The sequence below is a fragment of the Thamnophis sirtalis genome, unplaced genomic scaffold (assembly GCF_051295495.1).
Source record: "Thamnophis sirtalis isolate CommonGarterSnake01/CBP01778 unplaced genomic scaffold, rThaSir2_p1.2 scaffold_5, whole genome shotgun sequence".
Classification (NCBI taxonomy): Eukaryota; Metazoa; Chordata; class Lepidosauria; order Squamata; family Natricidae; genus Thamnophis; species Thamnophis sirtalis.
In genome coordinates, this window is record NW_028261385.1 from 80038545 (window position 1) to 80060490 (window position 21946).

Genomic DNA, 21946 nt, shown 5'->3' on the forward strand with positions numbered 1-21946 from the left:
AATGCCAAAAGTGCACAGAATGCTATTACCTTCCCACCAAAGGTGGTCCCTATTTTTCTACTTGCATTTTTACATGCTTTCAAGCTACTAGATGGGCAGAAGCTGTGACAAGTAATGGGAGCTCACTCCATTAGGGTGTGCTAGGGATTTGAACTGCTGAACTGCCGATCTTCTGATCGACAAACTCAGTGTCTTATCCCACTGAGCTACCATGTCCCTTTTATTATTTATAATCATTAGCAATATAAAACTCCTGTTTTGTTATTGTGTCACCTTTATTAGCGTAAGTTGATTATTATAGGATACTAAAAGATTACTCAGTGGGTATGAATCCTGTGAAGTGCTTTGTGCTATAACATAAAATCACTTTTAATCTGCTCTTGTGTTTCTTTTTAATGAGGAGACAATGCTAATTACAAATCCAATGAATGAATGCCTATTGTAAAGTTTGCACATGAAAGCTTAACTTTATAAAAAAAACAAAAAAAAACCTGAAACATTTTTGAAGATGCAAATCAGCCTTTGCAGAAGGGCCACTATAGATTTCTCCTGAGAGTTCAGCTTGCAGTGAAATTAAATCCCTGTATTCAAATAGAGGAAGAATATGTTAAAAAGTCATATTATGTATGCATAGGTAATCTGAGCTCAAAGAATTTGAGGCTTTTTACATCTCGAAAATCTGGGAAAGGCAAATTTGCTGAATTTATTTCTCAACTCCAGTCGGTTAAAGACAATGAGAAGAGGTAAGCTTAGTGTCAGTAGCATCATCAGATGGAGGAGTATGAGAAAATTATCCTGAAAATGTTTTTAGGCATGAATAGATTTGTCGTGATGCCTTTGAAAGACAATGATGCATCTGAGCAAACTTAGAGCCTAGAGCAGGGATGTCAAACTCAATTTCATTGAGGGCTACATCAGGGTTGTGCTTGACCTCGGGGGGGGGGGCAAAGGGGTGCATGGCCAGCTCAATGTCACTCCTGTTGGGGGCTCCTGTGGTCACCCAAACGATCTGCCAGGGAAAATGCACTCCCGAGCTCTGTTTTTGGCTGCCACAACCTCCTGCAACCCACGTGCGGTCCTCCAGAGGTTCATTTTCACTGGCAGAAGATTGCAAGAGGCTGTGGCAGCCAAAAACAGAACTCAGGAGCCCGTTTTCGCTGGCAGAAGCACCGCGGGCTGGTCCTTCGCTGTTTCCAGGGCCAAATCTAAGTACCCAGTGGCCCTGATCTGACCCCTGGGCCTTGAGTTTTACATCACTGGCTTAGAGTGATTACATATGTATTAGGATTCTCTGGATGTATTATGGTGTTTAAAAACTTTCCATCTAAGGTTAACCAGTTTTACCCCCACAGTAAAATTCTTAAAAGACTGGAAAAAGAGAGAGTTGGGTGGAGGGGGGGACATCCATCCATCTTCCTATAGTTATTAACTAATTTGTAATTAGTGCTGATGATGCACCTTTCTGGAGTTTGAAATTGCCTTTTTGCAGCTGTTGTCTGAATCATAGCGGTAGACTGCTAAGCTGCTGTCAGAACTATGAAATAAATTATGTAAAATAAGTTAGCTAATTGATTTAAACCAGTTTCTCAGGTTGGAAAATAAATCATAACAGCAAGCTGCCAACCTTGCGTAGAGGATGAGAAGAGGATGAATATCAGTCCAGGTCAAATGCATCTGTATTAGAACACAGGTAGTCCATAATGGAGCTTGCCTATGAAGGAAAGGAAGTCATGACTGCTGTTAAATGAAGCCCCCATATGATTGTCTCATTTACAACTTACAATACCTGCTCCCCCCAATGGAGTTGTTAAATATGTGGGGCATATTTATGTTGCCTCAGTGACCCCAGGGAGGCTTCGTGCATCCCAAAGCCTCCCTTACTCCCTGAGAGACCCCATGTTCCACTCCCCCCCAGGGTCCCTTCCTTCTCACTCCAGGCCACCCATCATGTACTTCCCTTTTGAAAATCTCCAGAATTTCAGAGCTTGGGTTAGGAAGCAGAGGAAGCCACTCCATTGTTAGGCTTCATGGCCTGATCCCAGAAATGGTCACCATTTTCCCAGCCACCACCATTCATTGTGAGTGCCCCGATAGTGGGATTGTGCTACCTATCCCAGTGATGGAGTGGCTTGCTTTCCTTCCCTAATTTGAGCTCCGGAGTGTACCACTGGGCTGCAGAATGCTACAGAGCTTTCATTAGAGAAGCAAAACAAGATGCCCTCATTGCTGGCTCACACTGCGCAATCTCAGAAGCAGTCACCATTTTATGAGCAGCCACAATTCAGTGTGGCCACTTGGAAAATGGCAGCCACTTCCAGGTCCGCAGCCCAGCCCAGCAGTGGAGTAGCATGTTCTCCATAACTAACTCGAGCTGTGAAGCTCTTCAAAAAGTAAGTGAGAAGGAAAGTGTGGGGCCAGTGGGGAGGGGAGAAGCAGGCCCAAGGCCTGGGGGGACTCTCTGGAGGTGATATGGGGAGATAGGCAGGGGGTGCTGCAGCATTCGGCAGTCGGTCCATAAGGGTGAACAACTGCTGAAGTGATGTAGCAGCCGTTACTTCAGGACCGAATCATAAGTTAGTTTTGTCGGGGTCTGCTGTAATTTTGAACAGTTCCTAAATGGGAATGTTCAGGAACTACCTGTATTGTTAATTTACAGTACTTTATAGTATAACAACAGTTAGCTGGAGAGGCACAGCTACACCTGCCCATATGATCTGTGCATGTACGCCTAAGAATACTTTTCAATATTCAAGGCTCCTATCACATATAATCGGTGATTCCTTAGTGCAAAAGATTTTGGCAGAACCGAAAGATTGAAAAATACTGCTTTAGCTGAATTTGTAACATGTATGTACTAACACATGGCCTGAAAACAGGCTTCCTTTCTTTCTTTTTCATTGTTAAGATTTGGCTCTGAGCTTAAAAATAAACAGTACAATGTAGTATGCTTAGCTCTTATTTTGTAGGCTAGTTTTGTTATGGATTTAAGTGTATTTTGAGAAGTTCTTGCATTTGAAACTGAGGGAACGGGCTCTTTTGATCCCTGGTCTGGCAGAACTGAAGGACTGCAGAGTTTCGCCATTCACTTTGAAACTGATGCAGCTTTGCAGAGATGAAGGTTTTAACAATTTGCTCTTTCTTTATTTTTTTTCCAAAATTCTGAGCCAAACCAAAACTTGGCTCCAGAATTTTAAATAAAATGTTCAAAAGCAGAGTGCAGCATGATTTCCAGAAACCTGATTCATACTACATGAAGAGCAACTGAAAGTACTATGGTCCTAGCTATAGTAAAGAATCCAAAGAGGCGAAAGTGAGTTATGAAGGAATGAATGCATGCATTCCAAGCTCTGAAGCATTGTTCTAAATCAGGGGTTCTCGAACTTTTTAAACAGGGGTCAATTCACAGTCCGTCAGACTGTTGAGGGGCCGGACCGGCTGGGTGGGCAGGCAGTCATGTGATTCGGTGGGCACCGCCAATTTAGCAGTCCATTAAACAATACACACAAATTAAACTTTAATTTGTTATGCTCCTGGGGGTGGGATGTGGCTGCCTTGGGGACTTCTGTGAGGGACTTTTGTTTGTGTGTGTGTGTGTGTCTTTCTCTCTCTCTCTCTCCCTCCCTCCCTCTTTCTCGAGGTCTCAGTGCATCCCATTTTTGGCCTCATCAGTTCTCCAGAAGGCAAGTGGGGGCCGGCAGGTAGGTGGGGTAATGTGGGTGGGACAGCTTCATGGTCCCATGTGGGCCAGATTAATGACTTCAGGGGGCCGTATCCAGCCCATGGGCTGTAGTTTGAGGATCTCTGTTCTAAATAATTTAGTGTCAACTTTAGAAGCCCAAATACCAAAATAAAATTTTCACTGCTAAATCTATAGAACAGTGAAAGGCAATTGACATATTTCCTAGGCAGATTCTGGTACCTGCTGAATATCAAACGACCCAAAATCTTATCCCAATGTTAGGTGTTCCATAGAAGATCTGCTTCTACTACCAATCTACTATATCCTTTTGATATGCAACATGCTGAATTTAAAGTGATTATAGCCCATAGAAACTGTCTTAATGAATGTGCTTGAATCAAAGAGGTCTGGGCCTCACACATTTCACATTTCCTCATCTAACTCCAGTCAAATCCGAGGAAGCAGCAAAGTTGTTGTCCATAAGGCTTGTATTAATTGTTAAAGAGGTGAAAAATATTTCCCACACTGGCAGTTATTTGCTATTTTAAAGAAGACATTCCCTTCATAGTCTACTTAGTCCTGTTCTCTTTTCAAATAAAGGCTGTCTATAAGCCAATGGTTTGCATAATACACTTTCCCCTCATTGTGGGACTGTCTCTGTTTCAGCAAGCTGTTTTGTATAGGTCTCCAGTTGAGCTATCTTACATACCATCATTAGAATAATATTTTATGATAACACACAAAGTGCCTGTCTCTTAAATCTGGTATTTTAACAAGGGTGGAATGTATCTGAACCATATATCACGTTGCAAAGGGTTTCATATTGCCAAATCTTAAACATAGGCTATAGCCACTGGAGGTTTTTTTCCCCCTTTTCCATTTTTAAAGGACACTGATATTGTTTACGATGTTGCTGTTAGGTTGGCTGGAATGTTTATTGATTACAGATAAATGTGTACAGCACATCTTTAGTACCCACAGAGACACATTAGATAAGGAATAAAAGAAGCTGCAGATACAAAAATACCTAAAATATGTTAAGTATATTTCTATGTACAGGTAGTCCTTGACTTATGACCACAATTGAGCCCAAAATTTTCTACTGTTAAAATGAGACATTTGTTAAGTGAGCTTTGCCCCATTTTACAACCTTTCTTGTCACAGTTGCTAAATGAATCATTGCAGTTGATAAGTTACTAACTCCAGTAGTGGGATTCAATTTTTTTTACTAACGATTCTGTGGGCGTGGCTTGTGGGCATGGTATGGCTTTGTGGGCGTGGCAGGGGAAGGTTACTGCAAAATCCCCATTCCCTCCCCACTCCAGGGAAAGGTTACTGCAAAATCCCCATTTCCTCCTGATCAGCTGGGACTCAGGGAGGCAGAGAATAGATGGGGGTGGGGTGAGTCAGAGGTGGTATTTACCGGTTCTCCAAACTACTCAAATTTTCCGCTACTGGTTCTCCAGAACTTGCTGAATACCACCTCTGACTAATTCAGTTGTTAAATGAATCTGGCTCCCCTATTGACTTTGCTTGTCAGAAGGTCGCAGAATGTGATCACATGACCTTGGGACACAGCAATGGTCATAAATATGACCATTTGCCAAGCACCTGAATTTTGATCATATGATCATGGAGATGTTGCACTATGAATAATGGTTATAAGTCACATTTTTCAGTGCCAATGTTAACTTTGAATGGTCACTAAATGAACTATTGTAAGTCGAGAACTACCTGTAGTATATTTCAGGCATAGTTCAATCTGTCATTCAGAAATAAGTTACAACTAAGTAAATAATAAAAAAAAACTATTAAAATTTTGTATTATTAAAATCTAGTATCATGGTACCTCTGTTCCTTTTCTAAGAAGTAGGAAATTATGATAATTGGTTTTAATCTTCCTTCCTTTCTCTCCATTGCAAGTATTTTAATTCAATGTATTAAAAAATGGAGATGCACTGTTAGTTCAGGAAGTATTTATTTAAGGCCTTTCTGAGTTATATATCTTTGTTACAAATCCTTGCTAAGTTCCTTTCATTTCATCTTTCACCCAAAGGAAACAAAATATCTAAACCTGGTATGATCAACCTAGAAATGAAAAGCATATAATGTTTAGTGAGATAATCAATGTATATGGTTACTCATTTACCAAGCAGCTCTCAGCAATTAACAAGGGTTAAAAGAGTTAATAAATCCAAAAAAGAAAATGGTGAGGTAAAACATACTGTGCTGGGGACCAGACATATCACATATTTCATACATTTTTGTAATGATTAAAATGAACATTTAAACCTATTTGGGAATCAGCAAAGGTTGTTCTTGGCTAAATAAAACAATTATCAATTTGTTTTAAATTGCATATAAATCAGTTGTTCTTAACCATGGCAGGCTAAGGAAATGAAGAGACTAATCTAGACTCCAAATTAAACATGATAATATGATGTACAGATATTTATCAAGTTTCTTTAAACTTCTGCAGATTAGGAGTGTATTTATTTAACAGCAGATAACAACAACAACAACAACAACAACAACAACAACAATAATAATAGTGAGATTTTCTTGAACAGCAAAAAATCTAAAAATGGCTCTTTCCAAGATCTAGTTCTTGTTTAAAGTTAGTATACATCAAACGTATGCATTATAGGTCATCCTTAACCTACAACCACAATTGGGACCAGAATTTCCATTGCTAAGCAAAATGGTTGTTAAACAAGTCAGAGCTGATTTTATAACTTTTTCTGATATAGTTGTTAAGCAAATCACCACAGTTGTTAAATGAATCACATGGTCATTAAGCGAATCCGACTTCCCCATGTACTGTGCTTGTCAAAGGCTGGGAAAGTCACAAGTGGCAATCATGTTACCCTGGAATACTGCAGATGTTGCTGCAAAGTTCCCAAATTTTGATCATGTGACCATGGGGATGCTGCAGGTATTATAACTGCGACGACTGGTTGTAAGTCACTTTTTCCTAAGTATGTTATTGTAAACTTGAATGGTCACTAAACAAATCAGTTTAAGGTGTCAAGGTCCCAACTAACATAACCCTGAACAAAATAACTCCGAGGCATGAGGTATCCTCAAAGAACATTTTATTAGGGCATGTCATATTGGCATGATGCTGGTGAAAACCAGATCTAAAGTTCCCACTGGTTTTCCCCCTAATTAAAAGTAAAAGTTTGTCACTTCCCCAGAGGCATCAATCACAGGGTCCAATCAGTACAAAGTCCAGACGTGGGATGATCTCAGTCTTCACCTCCAAACCACATGAATACATGACCTTGGTTCCCAGGGGAACAAATGTTGTTTTGGTTATAGCGCCTTAGCTATCCCTACACACCCTCCCTTGCCCTCATCTTCAGTCTGTGTCAGTACTGAAGCTTTGAAGAAAGGAAAAAAACCCAATAGGAAGATGGCCACTGTCTAGCCAGCTTCAGGGTTGACCCAAGGACTATTTGAATTGAGTAGCCACGGTGGTGCAGTGGTTAGAGTGCAGTACTGCAGGCTACTTCTTCTGATCACCAGCTGCCAGCAGTTTGGCAGATCAAATCTCACCAGGCTCAAGGTTGACTCAGCCTTCCATCCTTCCAAGGTAGGTAAAATGAGGACCCAGATTGTTGGGGGCAACATGCTGACTCTGTAACCGCTTAGAGAAGGCTGGAAAGCACTATGAAGCAGTATGTAAGTCTAAGTGCTATTGCTGTTGTCTAGATCTGTGATGGCGAACCTATGGCACGCATGCCACAGATGGCACATAGAGCCCTTTCTGCAGGGATGCGTGCTATCACCCTAGCTCAGCTCCACCGCACATGTACGCGCGCCTCTCGCCAGCCAGTTGACCCGTTTTTGCTCCCAGGAGGCTGCAGGGAGGCCTACTAGGCCCAAAACGAGGGGCGAGGGGAACATAGGGGAGGCGTTGCATGCACATGCCCAGAGGGGTGGGGGGAGGGGGGTGTCACACATGCATTGCATTATGGGTGCTTTTGGCACGTGATGACAAAAAGGTTAGCCATCAATGGTGTAGATCATGGGGACGAATGGGCTGCGTTTCAAGAAGTAGAGCCCGTTTTCCATGCAGAAATAAAAGTATTTTAACAATTAAAGGATCATTAGCCCTAAGACCTCTCAAAGTTACATTGATGCATGGAAAACATTAGGTTGGAAAACATTGAGACATTTATACTGGATGAAAATTTAACTTATTATCATATACAGTAAATGAAGAACATTGGAAGACAATGGTAGCTTTGGATTTTGGCCTTGGAAGGTCTTTTGTAATAAAAGAACCAATAATATTTTCCATGTAACAGCGCTGTTTAAGAAGGCACCGAAGCACAGAAAGGAATGTTGATTCTTGTAAATCTTGGCAACTTGTAGCCCTATTGTGCATTGAGGAGAACAGGGCTTCTCTCTGAAGAATTTCAAATGCATCGCTGTCTCTTTAAATAACACACCTCATGTAAATCAGCAATGAGTAATTTTCTGAAGCTGACTGCAAGCAAGTAGCAGACCACAGGAGACTATATCACTTTTGTTTTAAAAAGACGGTCTTAGTTAAGGCTATGAAGCCTTGCCCCGGCTGAGTATGGTTGTTAAGTGATGCCAGATTTCTGCAATCTGTTTTGTTTTTGTTTTTACAAACTGGCCCAGACAGAAGGCTCCCCCTCCCTTAGCAGCGTTTATGCTGTGCAGAGGTGTAATTGAGCTGATGGATTCAGGAAAACTCGTTTTATCAAAAGAATGAGTTCTGCCTAACCCCCAATTCTAGTCACTCTTTGGAAAGTGGTGTACCTAGGCTTCCCAAGAGCATGAAGCAAACTCCTTGTCCTGACAAAAACCTCTTTTATTAATTTACTGTGAATTCTGCTCATTCATGTCCAGTAAAGTCTTTCAAAGGAGGATGTACAGTCACAGACCTTATCTGGCTTGGAGAGCTGCCAGGCCGATATCTGCAAAACTTGGCAAGGACCTTTGGAGTTACAAATCAATTAAGCAAACTAATTGTTTCCTGCAAACTCCACTCCCCTTTCGCTCCTCTTTTATTTCCTTTGGGAGGGGCCATTCATCGTCCACCCGTGGCCTTACTCCCAACTCAACCCCTGTTCTTTAGCTGTTCCCTTCGTCTGGCCACTCTGAGCACGCGCACACTGGGAACAGGCTCCAGCTATTGGTCTGCCTCACTGAGTCTGACTCTGAAGGCAGCTGATAATTTGCATACAGTTCTGGCCCCCTCTCTACCTCCGACACAGAGTCAGCATCAGAGCCTTCCCCAGACTCCAGGACTGGCCCATGTTCCTCCCCAACCTCCTCACTATCCAAATCTGCTGCCAGCTCTGCTGGCTGATGGTGGGCCACAACATGGTAAAAACATGCCTTCTCCTACACGAGCTTGTAGGAAACATCTATACTTTGCTTCTTATGTGATTCTCAATGGGCTGTTTTAAATGTTACTATTACATGCAAAGTTGATATCATGTTTATGATTTTATTAGTTTAACAATGTATGACTTGTAACAGCATAGAAATGTATAGATATACTGAAAATACTGAAAATAAATGCATGGAGAAAAAACTGAACAAACTCATTCAACCCTAAGTGGAGAGTAATGTGTGCATTAAACATTAAAATAATTATTTCTGTAAGAACTATGTAAGAACCGATGATTTTGTTCCTTAAAAACAGCACATGTAATCCTCGGTTAACAATGATAACTGGAACTAGCAACTCTCTTACTAAGTGATGCAGTCATAATGTGAGACATCACCCGACTGCACTGACTTATGGTGGCAGTGGTTGCAGTCCCAGTGTCAGGCCTGCAGTCATATTCCTTTTTAGGATCTTTGGCCTGCCACACTCTCTCTTATTTCATTATGCTGTTTCATTGGTGTAGTAATTGGGAGGGGGAATAGAAAGGAGTAGAATTCTGGAATGTGTTGTTGTCATTCCTTTCTAGAAGCCCAAGGTCATCATTTGTCTCCGCACCTCTGCACCTGACTAGAACCAGCTGGGTGAAGATGCCAGCGTGGCCGAAGAAGATTGGACCATGTGATGGATTTATGGGTGTGGGGATAAGATCATGAACTTTCAACTGGGTGGAATCCCAGGAAGCTTTTAGATTTGGGATTCCACAGATGTGCCAACATGTCTGTCTTATTAAATTGGAACTTTAAGGATAGCTCTGCCTTGGACTCTGATTTAATTCTGCATGATATTTGGAACACTGACACCCAGTTGCCATCGGTAGGCAAATCCCTGACAATCGCAGTATCCCACAGTCATGTGATCACTATTTGTGACTTCCTGGTGGCTTCCCATTGACGTGATCATGAGATTTCAGAACACTATGGCATCATAATTGCGAGCCGATTGGTGACTGCCCAAACCGTGATCAAATGACTATGGGGCCACTGTGACACAACTTAGAATAGAATAGAATGATCTGGAAGGGACCTTGGAAATCTTCTAGTCCAGCCCCTGCTCAAGCAGGAAAACCTATACCATTTCATATTGCGATGACCCATTGTAATCCCCCCTCATTCAGCATCACAAGCAAGGGTAGGGCTGCTATGGGTTCACCTGGGTTCAGGAGAACCCATACCTAATGTTATGGCTGGTTTGGAGAACCTCCAAATCGCACCCCTGGCTGGCCCCGCCCACCATCCCTGCCACCCCACCCCTTCCAGGAGTCTCCAAGCAGCCCATTTTGCATGTGAGGTAAGTGCAGCATCCCTGGATCTCAAATTATTTAATTGCATAGAGTAAAAGGGAGGATTTCTCTCTCTATTCTTCCCCTCTTTTTCAGAAAAGGACTGAAGCTACAATAACTGAAGCTCCCTCTCTTTGGAACTATCCATGCTAATTATGTCCGTTTTTGTGCGATTTTGCATCCAAAGTATTAAGGACTCATTGATTGTTAATCGATTTATTTAAAATATGAATTTAGCTAAATTTTAAAATTAAATATGTATTGATTGTTTCGTCTTTCTTGTATTCCCCCCCCAAGTCACATGTTTGAAGAATGGACAGCCATGTGAATTGGACAAATAATTAGTTTAAAATCAATTATATAATTGATATAATTATATCCAGCACATCTGTATCAATATGTTACCTAGAGATGCAATTGAATGTTCATCTACTGGTCTTGTCCAAAAACCAGTATCTGCTACATAGAAAAACATACAAATAAAGAAAAATATGGATGGATTGGAAAATGACATGGTCTTCTGAGCCCAGTTAGGTCCAATTTTCTCCCTTCTACTCAGGCTTGTAGAATGTGAGTGAGGAAGAATGTAGAGCTTGCCACAAGGCTGCAGTAAAGATTGATCCTTTACCAGCCCCTGAAGCTCTTTTCTTGCTTTGGCCTGTGTTATTTATTTGTCTGAATAGGCTCTGCTTTCAACGCATTGCATTCTTCAAAATGCAAGAACTCTTTTTTTTTCTTTTTAATACCTTCTGCTTCAGTGGTGGGATTCAACATTTTTTACTATTGGTTCTGTGGGTGTGGCTTTGTGGGCATGGCTTTGTGGGCATGGCAGGTGAAGGACACTGCAAAAACCCGATTCCCGCCCCACTCCACTAACCTGCTTTCCAGCTCCATTCTTTTGTTCAGGGCAACAGAAGAAGATCAGCTGGGAGGCAGCGGGGAAGGGCCCAGCCTATTTGCCAGTTCTCCGAACTACTCAAAATTTCAGCTACCGTTTCTCCAGAACCTGTCAGAACTGGCTGAATACCACCTCTGTTCTGCTTGTCTTAAGCAGCTTCTATTATCCTCCTCCCTGAGTCTTGTTTGTCATTTTATCTCTCTTCTCTATTTTCTACTTTGTCTACATTGTCTCTGCTTTTTTAAAACACTGCTCCTTCCCCCCCCCCCCTATGCTGAATAGTTCCTTTTGCTCTCTGTGGTCCTTTCAGTCCAAATGCAGAAAATAGGATTTTTCCAGTCTGCTATTTCCTGGGAAACATGAAGGGTGTTGATCACTTTTAAAAATTGTAAAATGTCCATGTGCAAATTCTGAGGTTTTACTGTTATTAATTTGTTTTTTAATGGCAGGGCTGTTGGCACAGAGTTATCACTTTTCCTGTACTATTCGCTTTATCTCCCTAGCAGCCTATTTTCTGTTCTTATCTACCTTACTGCGTACTATTGCAGATTTTGCAGCTTGCTGTGTTATAAAGGGTTCAGAACCTGCCAGTGGGACGCAAATAATTTACTTCATATTGTGAATTCCAAATACCTGCACATACCTTTGTAGTAGTGAATAGACAAATGTGACTCCAGAGGCAAGATACAATAGATAATATAGCACTTAGTGAATCGCCTCTTCCAAAGGAAGTTTTCCAGAAATGCATAAGCACTTCTGCAGTATACTCTTATTTATTTATTTTATTCAATTTATTCAATTACTATAGCCGCCCATCGGAATCAATGACAATTTAAAAAAAACTAAAATTAAAACAAAAAAACATTTTAAAACAATATATATATAGCTTAACAATATATATACAGCCAAAATGCTTGTCCAGTTAACAATAAAGCCAGGAAATGGGGCCCTTGATGCACTCAGGTCCCAGGCTCAGTATCATAGCCCAGCTTTTAAAGCCTTGTGAAAGACTAACAGGGCCATTCTAATCTCTGAAGAAAAGATATTCACAGAGGAAGAGCTACTGCAGAGTAATGGCTGAGTGGTTAAAATTCAATATTGCAGGCTAACTCACTGCTCACTGCCAGGTGTTCAATTCTGACGGGCTCAAGATCGACTCAACCTTCCATCCTTCCGAGGTTCGGTAAACCAGTGCACCTCATGCAGTAGTGGTGTTACATATAGCAGGCAGCCAGCCAGCACTATTTACTATTATCATTCTGCACCATTTGAAGTTTCCGATGCTCTTCATGGGAAGCCCCTTGTAATGCAGGGTTGTCAAACTTGATTTCATTGATGACCACATCAGGGTTGTATTTGACTTAGGGGGGGGGGCAAATGGGTTTGGCCAAGGTGGGTGTGGCCATTTTGATGGCCTGCAGCCCACACATGGCCCTCCTGGGCTCCGTTTTCAGCTGCAACAGCTTCCTGCAGCCCTCTGCCAGTGAAAAGAGAGTCCAGGAGGTCCGCATGCAGCCCTCCCGAGCTCTGTTTTGGCTGGCAAAGGCACGGCAGGCTGGTCCTTTGCTGTTTCCAGGGCAACCCGGTGGGCTAGATCTAAGGACCCCACGGGCTGGACACCCCTGATGTAGAGCATGTTACAGTATTCAAAATGAGAGGTTTCAAGATTAGATTGCATCTTCGCCTCTAATTGCCAATGAGTTGCCAATATATATTTTACACTGCATTTCCACTCATTTCCTTTTATTAATTTCCAGGAACAATTGAACAAATTGGTTTTGACCTATAGAACCCAAATTGTTTCACTCCTCTGTATCTTGGATACACATTCTGCTCTGCATTTGTACCATCTCTGCAGTAAATACATTCTGCATATGCAGCAAATCTATGTGTTTCATTATGTAACAAGACCTTACACATATATAACTGGCAGTTTGTATGAATACTGTAAGTTTGTAGATCTTCTTTCCTTGGAGATTTACAGTTATGCATACATTGCCAACATAGTAAAATCTGCAATCCTGCAGACTTTATGCGATAAGTCTGAATAGGTTGCTTCTGAATAGATATGTTTTATATAGCATTGTTCAAGTGTAAATATATCAAATCAAATCATTTTTATAGTCATAGACTAGCATGTGTAAATATGGCATGTTTAAATGCCTAGTCTATAGAAAAAACACTGGGGAAAAATCTATATTCAGGTTATGTTTTATATCTCTTAACACAGACAGATAAAAATGTCCCAGATGTAGAAATTAACAAGTGATGTCTCATTCTTATCTGAGTGTTGATGGTTGATGTTATAGGCAATGAATGATGAATAGGCAAATTTGAGCTGACTCATGTAATATAACATTTCAAGCATTAATTCTGGTTGTAGATTTACTGGCAAGGTGAAATACACATTCATCTTTTTGATAATTGTAAGAATTCAGTTGTTTTGATCTTTCAGATACTACTGCTAGTTTTATTGGCTTGGCTGCACCTTTGATAGCAGATGGATTATGCATTGTAAAATAATTGAAAACAGTGATGTTTATAAAGAAGAGCTGAAATAGACCTGGAATTGTATATTATGACCTTTGGTAAAACTATAATTAGAGAATTAGAGTGCAGAGAAGAGCAACAAAGGTGATTAGGGGACTGGAGGCTAAAACATATGAAGAACGGTTGCCAGAACTGGATATGCCTAGTTTAGTGGAAAGAAGGACTAGGGGTGACATGATAGCAGTGTTCTGATATCTCAGAGGCTGCCACAATGAGTTAGGGTTAATGAGTGGACACTAATCAAGGAGAGAAGCAACTTAGAACTAAGGAGAAATTTCCTGACAGAACAATCAATCAGTGGAACAACTTGCCTCCAGAAGTTGTGAATGCTCCAACACTGGAAGTTTTTAAGAAAGTGTTGGATATCCATTTGTCTGAAGGGGTGTAGGGTTTCCTGTTTAAGCAGTGGGTTGGACTAGAAGACCTCCACGGTCCCTTCCAACTCAGTTATTCCAAATTCTAAATAATGATGCTGAAACAGAATTAAGGATAATCTTTCCAGTTTATCAAACTGGCATTCCAAGTCATTAATTTTTGTAAGTCCAAATTTAGCTTTAAAACATTAAGGTTTGTGACTTATGAATACTAGTGTATGTGTAGCCTTTGAGGGTTAACATTTCTCTCCTAGAAATGTTCATGTTAATATCAATTACTTTGCTGGAGATGGTGGGGGAGGGTGTAGTTGCATTGCTTCAAATAAATTTAATGTTGGCATTTGTTTGTATTTTACCTTTATGCAAAACTTGGCTGCTGTTTCAATTTCTGTAATTCTTCCAAAGGAGTTGCTAACCAGCAACACATGGAAGAGAATTTGAAGAAAACCAGTGGCAACCAAGGCCTGATGGGCCTTGGAACATCTGCCACTTCCAATCAAACTATGGGCTTCAAGGATTTCCCACTTCCCCCATCCATCCCTTTTACTCTTTCTTGCTTGATTTCAATTAAGTGGTTTTTAACAGTAACTGGCAGTTCTCTATGATGAACAATGGATATTAAACCTGAATCACTCCTTCACCCCTGCTAAATGAGGACCGCTTCAAGTTGCATTCATTTTCCAAGTGAAATTGAAATCGAAGGGAAGGCATTTTTGTTCTTTGCTGAAGATCTGTAGATGAGGAATGATCAAACAACTCAGAACTATCTATCATACTCAAAATAAATGTGATCCTTTCTGTGATAGGTGAAAGGATAATATTGTGCGACACACTTGGACTTGATGCAGGCCTGATAAACCTCAAGAGCTTCAAACTGTTTGAGAAAACAGTGGAAACCTCAGCTAGAATTTGTTTGCCAAAGTTGCTATTTCAGCAATTCTTGACCATTTATAAATGGCTAGTATGAATGTGCATTGTCATTGGGGTGGGGGTTATTACTTTATTATTTTTATTTCTTTTATATGATGTTTCTATATCCTTGTAAGCTGCCTTGAGTTGCCATGTGCAATATGAATTTTCTAAATAAAAATAAATTATGTTCTGAAGAGAGATAACACTGTATCCAGGCCTTTTGTATGTGCTGTTGTATAAACCTTATTTTCCTTTAGCTGTATTCAAATAAATTTTGCCATCAAAATATACAATGTATTGTGAACATAACAAGCTCATTTCACGGTTATTCTTAGACATCATTCTTTCCACTTCACGAGTCTCTAAATACTGCTAAATAGCTATGCTGCCCAGTAACTTCCACTTAAAGTATTCCACTTCAGCTGACAAAAGAAATTCCTTTTTTCACCCCTTTACACATAGCTCTTGACAACATGGCAAGGCAATTCTCCAAATTAAGGCAAGAATTTTGCATAAAATGTCTTCTCCCAGATATTACTTTTTAAGATTATACAATACACATTTTTTAACTTATTATTAACTACATTTCACTACAAAGCGACTATTTTTCATACTATATTTTTAAGTCACTTTGTTAAGCTACAGGAGGAACCAGAGACTGTACTAAAAAGGAGTTACCACAGATGTAAGAAAAATAACACTCGGAGAATAGGACTAAAATTTTCTAACCCCCTCCCCTCTTTTAGTGAAAAACCTACAGTTTGCTGTGGGACCCTGCAGTCATACTGAGGGGAGGATGCCATACATCATTTTATACAGTGATTCCCAGCGGACACAGTGTGAGGTGCGACTCCTATTCAGAGTTGTCCATTGCTGGCAAGTGTTCAAAACCTGATACCTTTTGCATGGGGTCATCCATATGTCTATATGTCTTCTGGTGTCTGGGTGTTCATTTAATTAAATGAAATGAGAAGGAGATTGAACTTACATATTTTAGCTTCATTAAAAAAATTTGGGAACTCTAGCCATCAAATTCCAGCAAAATGATCTTGTGGATTCTAGTAGTGATAAAACAAGAAACTGTGGGAGGATGAGTATAATTCTCCATGTGGCCTGCAAGCAATCAGCTACCCAGCCCTGATTTAAATGATGATGAGTTTGGAATAAGTTGTACATTTTGGCTATCTGGATTATAAAAGAAAACATTATTTTGAATAAAATATGTTTTGTCACACCATAAATATATTATTGTCAGAATTCTATACTAATATGAGATTTGCAGTTTGGAAAATATCTCCAAAACTCAAAGAGAAAGAAGGGGGAGGGGGAGGAGAAGGAGAAGGAGAAGAAGGCCTTTTCTTCCCTATCCAGACTCCCACAGCCTCGAGAGATTGAGACAGAACTGTGATACCATCACTTGGTTGATCAGGGATAGAGAAATGTAACTGAGTATCATCAAAATAGAGATGATACCTCACAGCATCCTGGTGAATAACAATCAGTGATTTCATGTAGATGTGATCAAAGAAAGGGTAGCATTCTGAGAGACCACCCAGAGAAGGAGCCTTGATTCCTCGCTTCCCACCCTGGCCATCAGTACAAGTTGGAACCAACCTCAGAGGAAGTAGGAGAATCACCACAACACTGTGGCCCAGCCCCTAAGCCAGTCTGGACGGAAACAGAAATTGAGTATATCAAAAGCCATCAAGAGATCAAACAGGGCCAGAATGATGCTCTCTACATTTAAAGTACTCTACACATCGACAGCTCGTGTGATCAATATAATGTCATACTAAGCCCATTTCTTTAGCGATGGCAGCAAAAGTTTAGAATGTCCTCATGGTATAAATTGATGGATTCACTTACTTCTACATTTTAGGTTAATTTAAAAAATACACTGATTGAGAAAATTATTTAATTTTCACTATTATCTTTAACACTGTTTTTAATAATTTTGGGAATACCATAGTTTTAATGATTCAATGTTTGTTTTAACCATAATTTAATGACATTATTCATATGGCTTTAAGTATATTTTACTTGTAAGGACATGAATAATAAATAAATTATATTTATTTATAAAGATAAATTGGAGATCCTTCAGTGAACTCCATGACAACAAAACATTTTGATTAAATAATAAATATAAACAACAAAAGCAGATTCAAATTGTGGACAGAGACATATAAAGAAATACTAGAAATGAGCAGTGTTTATTTCAAATCAAGTCAAATATTTATTGTGGTCAAAGACCACCAGATCAGTGTGTGTGTGTGTGTCTGTGTGTGTGTGTGTGTGTGTGTGTGTGTGTTTGTCTGTCTGTCTGTCTGTCTGTCTGTCTGTCTGTCTGTCTGTCTGTCTGTCTATCTATCTATCTATCTAATCTATCAAATTTTTAGAACTGCTCATCTCACAAAAAAATGATTTGGTGTACAGTAGTGGTTCCCAAACTTGGCAACTTTAAGACTTGTGGACTTCAACTCCCAGAGTTCTCCAGCCAGAAGAGCTAGCTAGAGAATTCTGGGAGTTGAAGTCCACAAGTCTTAAAGTTGCCAAGTTTGGGAACCACTGGTGTACAGCAATCAAATAAAACCACAATAAAAAACAATCATTTTTTTTTTTTAAAAAATAGAGTTTAAATAGTTAATGGTTTAACTAATGTGCATAGCAATAAAGAAGTTTGGAGTGCTTGAGAACATCAGTGATAATTTATTGCATACATACACAGTCTAAACAATTTTCTCCTTTGTATCATTAGTATGACAGGACAAGAACAGAACAGGAATATGTTCACACTTGCATATTGAAATAAACATTTTTTAAAAATTATATTTCTGAAAAGTGTTATATCTAATGCCTTTGACTTGTGTAATTAAAAGAAATGGATATAATGATTGCTTGTCACATAAAGAATTTTAATCCTTATTTCATTTTTTTTCTGAAGGTAGAGTAACAAAAATTTAGAGAGTTTTTCTCTTAATTCTGCTGCCACTGAAAAGCAGGAGAAACAGCACAATGTATTGGTAAAATAGGTCATTTGACTATCATTTTAATCCTTTTAGCAAAGTGGATAGAAAAAAACATTTCTGAGAAAATTTGCTCTATAAAAGAGCCAGTTTGGGGTAGGGGTTAGACAGGGACGTGCAGGGGAGGCGGGGCCTCACCAGTCTCATGAGGAAAAGGAAAGAATTTTTAAAATAATTAGAAAGGCCAAGGTAGTTGCTGCCAGACTCCAAGTCACAGTGACTCTGAGTCTGCTTAGTGCTAATTGTAGGGGGAGGCAAGAGAACTATGGGCCTCCTTTGCGTAAGGAATTTTTCTCCTTTTAAGAGTTAAGCAAGGGTTAAAAAGCGAAAAAATCCTTATGCAAATGAGACTTTGTTTAGAGGCTTTTAAAAAACATTTAAGCAGAGTCATCCACGTGGTGACTATAGCAGCAACTATCCTAGCCTGCCTGGCTCTAGCTAGACCAAATCTTGCATTTTTGATGCAGCTGGAAGGTATGTGGGTCAGAGGGAGGGGGCAGGGGGGAGGAATTCAAAAATATTTGTAATGTAATTGTAATTTGTTTTTATTTTGTGTGTGTGTGTGTGTGTGTGTGTGTGTGTGTGTGTGTGTTTACCTGCCTCTGCTGGTGCGCGGGCTGGCACATTTATTTTTATTTTTTATTTTTATTTTTATTTTATTTTATTTTTTTTAAAGCCATGCCGCCTCGGCCTACCATAGAGCGAAACATGTCCTGGTTTGTGGCTGGGAGGCACGCTGGTGCTTTAAAGTACATGCCGCCGCCCCTCTGTATGGCTCTATGGCGGGCCAAGGCGGCATGCACTTTAAAGTGCCGGCATGCCTTCCGGGCCGGCCATTCAGCAGGACATGCTGAATGGCCAGCCCGGAAGGCATGCCGTCACTTTAAAGTGTATACCCCCTTGGCCCGCCATAAAGTGAAACATGTCCTGGTTTGTGGCCGGGAGGCATGCACTTCAAAGTGCCAGCGTGCCGCCCGGCCACAAACTAGGACATGTTTCGCTCTATGGCGGACGAGGCAGCATGCACTTTAAAGTGCCGGCATTCCTTCCTGGCCGGCCATTCAGCAGGACATGCTTGATGTGCTCCATCCCGGTGGGCGGAGAGGGCAAGGAAAGACTGGAGACGCCGGGCGGGCGGGCTCAGCAGCGCCGCTGCACCGGCAGAGCCAGCCTGAGGGACGAGGGGTGGCTGAGCCTCCATGGCGGCAGGGCCCCGGCTGCAGGGCTTTAAAGTCCCGGCGCCATCTGCCATAGAACGGGACCGGGACCTGCTCTATGGCGGATGGCACCGGGACTTTAAAGTCCTGCCACTGGGGCCCTGCCGCCACTTTAAAGCCATGCCCCCGGGCACCGACTGCTCCAGTGAGGCTTCCATCCCAGTGGGCGGAGAAGGCGAGGGAGGACTGGAGGCGACGGGCAGGCGGGCGGCGAAGCAAGTCCCTCCAGTCCTCCCTCGCCCTCTCTGCCCGCTGGTATGGAGCTGGAAGTCTCGCTGGAGCAGTTGGTGCCTGGGGTCATGGTTTTAAAGTGGTGGCAGGGCCCCGGTGGCAGGACTTTAAAGTCCCGGCGCCGTCCACCATAGAGCTGGTCTCGGTCCTGCTCTATAGAGGATGTGGCGCCGTGGCTTCAGCGGGGCTTTCGCGGTTGCCTCACCCGCCATGAAGCTCACCGCACGTCACTGGGGTTAAAGTACAAGACCAGAAACTGAGAAACTGTGAGTTCTAGTTTTGTCTCATCTTTAAGAAGCAGACAATGGAAATCTCTTCCAAAATCTTGCCAAGAAAACGGCAGGGACTTGTCCAGGCAGTTGCTAAGAGTCAACAGTGAAGAAATTAGTAGCTTTTTGAAAAGCTTATAGGTCCCCATCTAAGCTAAATTCTACAATACTGATGCTATGAGTTATGTTATATTTGATTGTTCTGAAGCAGTATGGTTGTCCAAAAATTGCTTCAGCCTGGCATAGAAGCCAATCAGAGTCAGACATGAGAGATGGACTTCTGTACTTTATTGAAGTGCTTCAGCAAAAGGGTCCCAGTCCAATTTGGGAGCTGAGACCCTGAACAACAACATAACACAATATTTTAATTAGTTGATTTCCAGAAATAGGGCAAAGTTATTATCTTTTGGGGAGTTCTGCCTTGCTTTTAGTCTATGGTTCCATTTGTCTATGGAGTTGCACTGTGGATGAGCTTATGTGTCATTTTGCCCCTATAGAGTTATATTTTGCTTAAGCTTTACCTGTTCTTTGTCCCTACTTGGGGTTTCTGCTGCTTGTCTTCTTGTTGTCAAATCTTGTAACTTCCTATCTATTTCTAAGTATGTGTTGCTACATTTCCTTCATGATAGTTGCACAGTTGCATTATTCTAGATTTTTATTCCTTCCTAAAATGGGGACATATTGCTACATAAAGGGAATTCCAACACTTCAAAAACTGGTCATAAGTACAGTTAGGCCCCAACTTATAACCAAAACTGGGACAGGAACCTCCATTACTAAGTGTTGCGGTTATGAGTTGTGCCAAATTTTGCAAACTTTTTTGCTATGGCCATTAAGCACATCCAGTTTTTCCCATGGACTTTGTCAAATGCTCACAGGAAAAGTCACAATGGCAATCATGAGACCCTAGAACACTGCAAGTGTCATAAATTTCAGTTGCCAAGCACCTGAACTTTGATCACATAACAAAGAGGACATTGCCATGGTCATAATAGTGAGGAATGGTCAGCTTAATGTGTCCATTAAGAACAAGAACTTGAAAAAAATCAGAACTTTGTTGTTGACAGCAGCAAGAATGCTTTATGCACAAAAATAGAAAGATACTTTAATTCCCAGAATGGACAAAGAAATGTCTAAATTGACTGCCTTAATCAAAGAAAAGAACACATCTAACTTTGTTTCTTCATGAAAACCGCTTCTGGATTTTGTGCTCGAGGTGAGAAAAAAAATGAAACTTTGACTTTGGGTTTTGCTGATTAGATACGTTTGTTGTTATAGAAATAGCTGGTATAAATTAGAATGTAAAAGTAAAAAGTTGAGGCTGCAATGTTATTATCTTATGCACACAAAAAATTGGAAGCCAATACTTTTTTTTCTTTTCCCATCTTTACTTTACACTTTTCCTCCTTCCTTTTTTCCTCCCCCATTTTCCCACTATTTTCATTTTCTTTTGTATTTTATATCCTGATGAACTTAATAATTTTTTTTACAAACTAGTAACTGTGAGGAATGACCGTAAGTCATTTTTTTTTCATTCCCTACCACTGTAAATTCAATGTGCACTGAACAAGTGATTGTGAACCAGGGATTACCTTGATTAGTCTGTATTATCTGTGTTACATTGTCTGTTCAATTATTTTGGTAACATATTTGGTAAAGCAGAATATGTTAAATTAGCAATTAATTTAATTACATTTCCGATATTCCAGGTTGTGTTGTGGAAAACGTAGTCTTATATACGTCCATCCAGAAGAAATTCATAACTGAATATGCACTAGCTTTTATCCTTAATTTGCATTCAGGTTTTGACAGAGACTTGAAAAAAAGCACAGAAATCTAATATGGTTATTACTGGGTAGTAATATGGTTCATTTGTTTAGTCGTGGTAGTTCAAATATCACTCAGGCTAGAGTCAACATCTAAGAATGATGCAGGATTAGATAAGAAGTTGTACTCTAATAATTTCATCGTTTCCAACAGGGCCTCAGCTATCACTTTAGTTGAGTAAGTGGCATCTTTCTTTGTAATAGCTTTCAGAATTAAGAAAGTAAATTATTTGTGAAACCTTGATGTATTTCAT